Genomic DNA, 6,329 nt, shown 5'->3' on the forward strand with positions numbered 1-6,329 from the left:
ACGACTGAAAATTGTGCTCGTGTGTCATGGCAAAAGTGCGCGGAAGATAAATAGCGTTGAGCTCATAATTTTCAGACACGTATATTTTGTATGTATATGTTTGCGAGGTGAAACACACAGTGTATGCGGGGTTGGTGTAGGACCACTAAGCGGTGGCCACGGCTGACGGAATCGTCGTAAATGTTGCCCTGTTTTATAAACCTGCCTCTATAAACCTTGGTCTAATCTTAAGTTTTCCCATCCTTCCCGCATTCATCCTACCAGTTTGTAAACAATAATAAACCGATATTACCTCCGAATTTCGTGCACCACGTTTGCTCAACGGTCACAACCCTATCTGCCGAATCCCACTTGGCTGAACGCTTCTAAGCGGCTTATCTGTGAGGGGGAAAGTTCGCCAAGCTGGGAAAGGATACAAGAGTCTTTCGACAGGTTGTATATCGGCGACTTCCGACCAGTCATGTGTTTAGACGCTTCCCTTCTCGTCAGTAAAATAGTAATAATTCATTTCATACACCCTTTAACAGAGCTCCTCAGAGCAAGTAAAACGCCTTCATTACATTTGTGTACGGGACCGCATTGGTAGAAGCTGACGCACGACAACTATTAAAGGACATACTCTGCGCAGCTAAACACACCTTTTATTGGATACACCGCGTCACCATAAATGAAAGAATAACAAATATTTAGGAAAGTACAAGTCTTGGCTACAGATAATTATTCCTTTCAACGTGTCCCGGTATGCCATGTGTGACGTCATCTGAGGACAGAGGATCGTAGTTATGCGATGACACACCCCAAATGCACAGCCATTTTTGGTTTAAAATCACTTTCTTTCACCTGGGGCTATTTATTAAATGCACTTGCAGGTCGTGCCAAAGCAAATTGGTTGTTTTTCCCCGCACTGTTTGTCGCACTCTTTCTCGATCTTGCAGATTTGACGGCCTGGAAAGGAAAAGATATAGTTTACACACTGCCGGCAGCCACTGAGCACCGTAGATGAAGTGAAAGTTTGCTGGCACACATTCAATAAGCCGAAAGCCTGACACAGTCAAAAGGCAGAAGCGCATACTGGGTGCCTCGTCAGCTATGTGGGAACAATAATATTATAAGATGAAGGGAAATGAGAACGACTATGAACATGTACACGTCAGTGTGACAGACTGAGGTTCATGATGATTGTTGGTTCTGGTACTGCATCAAGTGTTTCAACTCGGTCACAAATGTATTTGGGGCATATCCGCTTTGATCGGTAAAGAGTACCACAGGCCGGGGCCGCGAACGGAAAGGGCGGCTCTAGTAGAGCGTGCGAGGTGCTGCTCGAGCACTGGTTTATCCTGATAGAGCTTTTCGTTTTCGGGTTTTCGTTTTCGGTTAAACCCGATGTTTCACGATATTTGCACCCCGAACATATTTTCTGCAATATCGGGTATAACCCGATTTCTACCGGGGAACCCTGAGGCCCTCAGGCTTGGGGTGTCGTTGAAAGCCCCCCAAAAGGATATATCATATAAATCAAAACAATAACAATATCAGTCAAAACAGGTCAGGAAGGAGGTCTGCGTATCATTTCTTTTATAATCCCGGCCTGCTCATCCTAAATACGAACGTTCGTGCAGCTGGGACACGTCTTTGGATTCCCCAGGTCATTCATTGACCCGGTTCCAAGTGCTTCTTGTCAGGTGATCTATTCCCACTAGCGCGAATACACAGAAAGAAACAAAGCATGGCAAAGACATGCATACATATGAGCAAGATTCAGGGACAAAGCAAATTAGTTGAGCCGAAAGCCACCACGTGGCGTATCGAGGATGAACTCCCCCACAGTCCCTCTCCCCTCTGCACATTCGTCCAGGTCGTCGTACACACCCTTTCTGATATTATGGTCTGATAAAGCCTGCTGACAGAAGTATTTTTGATCCTTCACCAGATATAACCTCTGTCGCATCCAGCTGCCCGATTTTCATGCAGCTACTTGAAGTGATGCGGTCTCCTGAGCTCAGCAAAAGAAAGAAAAAAAAGCTTCCCATGCCGGGTTGTTAAGAAACTAAGTAAAAGTAACTGTATGAACACGAAAGAACTGATGTTCTGAGTCTGGAACAACATAGAAGTGACAAATACATACAAAGCCTCAATTTGCCTAAGAAATTAACGATGAAAGATGAAAGTCACTAGTTAGCTTAGCTCAATTGGTAGAGCCCTGGACCGGCAATCCAGTAGATGTGGGTTCGAGTCCTACAGCTGGCTAACCTTTTCAGTGACTTTCATCTTTTAACTGTATGAATATTTATATTTAGATACTTTTGTACGTACGCTTAGTGAAATATTGCACGCATTTTTGTGTAGGTACTTGCATTGGTAGCCGAATTACATGCTAACTTTCAGATTATTTTTCAGAGTACTACGACAATGACTACAAAAGCTATGATGAGTTGATACTTTATATTTCATTGTCCGATTTGTGCTAACGAGTCTCTGTCTATCCACTTTGCTCTTTGACGTAATGAACAAAAGCAGACACGAACGATACACACAGACAGGTGATCATGGGTGGCGTATCTTTCTGTGTCGTTCATTACGCGTTACAACCCACACCCTCAAGTGGCGTTATATTTTTCGTAGTGAAAGCTGGAAAAAAAAGTTTCGATTAGTTTTATGAATCATGAATCAAATGGGAGTCACTCTCATGGTAAAAAGTAACTATAAATACTGACATAATTTTTCGGAACACACAATAGAATAATTATAACTCAAGTACTTTTTTGACGTTTAGTAACTGCCCTTATGATCATCATGGTTAGCCAAATAGCCATGGTTACCCAAATACCACAACACTTTCCACCTTGCGTCGTTTTGTGTAGACCATGTCATGTGCGTGCACATCTCCTAGTTCAAAGTAACCTCCACTCTTTGTTTCTTTTCCATCCGTGGGCTAATGAAACGACAGGTATGGATGACACAGCAACTATGGGGCAGTTAAGGTTCACTCTGGAATTTCAGCAAAAATGAAAAGCAGGCTACGGCAAAGGCAATGGGGCGTTAGGTGAGGCCTACCCTCGTCTTTTCCATGGGGGTGAATTTCAGATAAAATGAGATAAACACAGACCAGCTGCATGGTGGACGATATCTGTAGTTGGGAAAGTCTGAGTTTGATCATGCCAAGTGGACACTACACAAGTCAGCTCCTTTTTTGTCGTCCAGCCGCATGTTTGGGAAAATGTCCTCAAACAAATTTGAATTTGTTATTTTGTAATTATTTTGTAATGATATGCAGGCCCCGCCAAGTACCCTGCAAAATAATCACATTCAGCGAGATGTAACTAGGTAGGAATGATGGACTAGGTTTCGTGGTGCTACAATACATATACCTGCGCGAAACTCATGCTAAATGCGTTCGCGGAAGGAACCTATCCATGTTTTTGCACATTGAAAATGTCGCTGGCAAACGATACAATAATAACAACAATAAGCAGATTGGTAATTATGGTAGGAGGAATTCGCCACGTAAACTGTGTTCCAGTATAGTCCAGTGCACAAAGGACGATATGGAGCAATATTTCTATACTTGTTGTATTCAATATGAAAGGTGGTATGATGCGTCGATCACAGATTTGGTCTACCATGGTGAGGCACTCGGCTGGTGACGAGTTCTCGAAGAAAGATTTAGGTTTTGAGGATACTTGGACAACGCTGGCGGCGCACGGAAGAATGAAATTTACTGATAAATCTGGCAGACTGGCAGCCGTTCTTCGTCACACGGTGCACACGGTGCAGCATTTTGAGAATTTTGCGGCTACCGCTGCTGCGATCCCTGTTAAGTTTAAGACGTTTTTTTCTTATTATGACTTTGGAATCAGCGACATACGAGGGCATTGGTCCATATTAAATGGGCCCGGTGCAGCATTTTAAGCAGCATTAAATTATTATTATTGGAATAAAAAGAGGAAGAAAGAGAATTACGTTCTGCGAATTCAGTTGACGTTATCGTTGGTACCTTTGAATTTCGTGTACGCTTCGGTTTCTGGTAATGAAAATGAGAACAAATTTGTTTAGGTTTCTATTTTCGTCTCCGGCGGAATTCGGGCAGTTAACATTTATCGTTTGTGTTCCTCTTTCAGGTAACCAACTCTGCATTAAATATGCGGTCTTTGGTTACGGGGAATGGATGACAATATTGCTTCTGGGTAGCTACCGTAATTGGATCAGCCCTCGAATAACCTAACGGATTAGAAGAACAATGGCGTGCACCCGCATACAGGATGTGGCCAGAAGATCGTGCACGCTCAGCGTCTTTGCGGTGTCATTTCTTTATTAATCTATTTAGCGCTAATAATTTAAAACGATTATACGATACTCACGTATGCGGAAGGCTCCCCCTTCTGGTTCCGGCAGAGGCTCTGGCGCAGCTTCAGCCAGAAGAGCCACGGCACCTTAAATGATAATGAACGTATTGATGAGGTGTCAAAATGAATTTTATATGTAACGCGACCGCGTCGGATATTCTCACCAGTTGGGACCAGTCCAAAATTAAAAAGAAAAAACGCACCCTTTCCACACAGGCGTAATTATTTGATTCCGTGTTAGCGCCGCGAAGCAACTGTGGCTATGAGTGGCGTACAGACATGGGCAGATGGAGAGAGTACAGCAGGAAGGAGTGGGGGAGAGAGGGGTTAGTATGCGTCCTGGTCTGACTTCAGGGGGAAATCTGCCGACATTCGTTTGGAAAGTCTGCCAGAAAACCCACGTAAAATCTCAGATAGCACATCCGGTGGTAGGCTTCGAACCCACGAACTCACAGTCTTCATACGGGACCTTGGCGACCACGAACGGCCATGACGTTAGTAGCAGTAATTTGCTAAACAGCACATAACATTTCGGGAACAACAACAAAAAAAAAAGGAAAAAAAGAAAAGCTGCATTATCAAATCTCATCGCGATCCCAAAAGACTCCGGATGTCCCAGAATGAACACAGATTAGTGGAGCCACTTATCAGTCGCCCCAGGCATGCTTACTGTGTGGTTACAAAATGAAATGAACTAGGGCGATGGTGCTTTGTAGGGTGTAAAGAGGGTTACGTTTACGTCAATGAGCGTCCCAGATCATCACTTCACTTCTGGTGTTGCGTTTTGTTTAGATGTTGTTCGTGTGCACGAATAACTATAAAAATTCACATTTCTCAACTACAGAAAGTGCTTCTGTCTTCCTCCCTTGTTTCCGTGTCTCGCGATTTTCTTGTTCGACATCTACATACTAGGTAGCCTGCGCCCTTTCCATTTTGCCGAACCCAATTATGTCATAGAAAATTTAAGATTCTCGGTCGCATAGAAATACGATTCATTCAAGAAAACTCCAAAACCATGCAGCTACCTCCGCTACAATGATTATCTCCATAGCTTCATGAACCTATTCTCTAAAGTCTGTCTGCATGAATGTGCACGCATTGGCACACAATATACATGACCGTACCAGTGGCGGATCTACGCCCTGGGTTGTTTGTTGAAGCGCGTAGATGGGAGAGAGGGAAATCCTGTTTATTTTAAAGGAACTGTTTTTCGGGAACCGTCGCCCCTCACCCCCTGGATCCGCCACTGGACCGTACTCATACGAGATGCCTTCATTGTGCTTTATCTCCTCCTGTCGATTATGACTTACCAAAGATGAGAGCGAAAAGGAAGATGGTACGAAGGCAGGACATGGTGACAAAGCTTCCGATTGAGTTGCTGGGAAGAAACATGAAATCGCTCATTTGGAACAAGTAGATGAGAAACACGCCATGCGTTACGTGCAACATCGAATATGCTTACCTGTTGAAACAATCGATGTGATTGAGGGTCCCTTGCACGTCCCCCAGTACTTATATGCATCGAGCTGGTACAGGATGACTCGAAGCACGTGAGGTTCCGGTGAAACCGATGTGCGAGGAGGAAGGCCGCGCTGGCTGTGCGCCACATGTTTCGGAAATACGCTTCCGGGAATCCTGAGCCACATGTGACGGATTCAGCGTAAAAGTACACGTTTGCTGCGCACTTTTCGCTGCGTTATAAACATACGTCGAAAAGGGTCCGAAAGAGGTCATGGAATTTCGCTGAATTTTGCAACTATCCACGCAACGGCATCGCAATATTTGTTCTGCGTGCTCGGAAAAGCTTTTCGTCCTTTAGTACGTTCAGGGACCGTCAAACCAACTCAGACACGTTTGGCACGTGGAACACCTGTGGTTTCACTCAAGTGCGCGAATATCTGCACATACCAACGAGCATATTTTACATTTAGCCAAGTGTTAGGGAATTTGTCTCCTTACACGTGCCTCAGTATACAGTCAACCCTT

The 6,329-nt window shown here is 44.2% G+C and overlaps 1 long non-coding RNA gene across 2 annotated transcripts; it reads right to left on the reverse strand.

Moving 5' to 3' along the window:
- Positions 1–627: 627 nt before the first annotated feature.
- LOC135373108 (uncharacterized) lies at positions 628–5,877 on the reverse strand. 2 transcript variants are annotated; one of them, XR_010416285.1, is made up of 5 exons: positions 5,806–5,877; positions 5,654–5,721; positions 4,359–4,430; positions 841–945; positions 628–760 (listed from the first exon to the last, which is right to left on the reverse strand). It is a non-coding gene; the product is annotated as an uncharacterized LOC135373108 (long non-coding RNA). The 2 variants fall into 2 exon arrangements; XR_010416284.1 differs by having other exon boundaries at positions 628–945; positions 5,806–5,873.
- Between the last annotated feature and the right edge of the window lie 452 nt (positions 5,878–6,329).

Source organism: Ornithodoros turicata, unplaced genomic scaffold (assembly GCF_037126465.1).
Source record: "Ornithodoros turicata isolate Travis unplaced genomic scaffold, ASM3712646v1 Chromosome21, whole genome shotgun sequence".
In the NCBI taxonomy this organism is placed as follows: Eukaryota; Metazoa; Arthropoda; class Arachnida; order Ixodida; family Argasidae; genus Ornithodoros; species Ornithodoros turicata.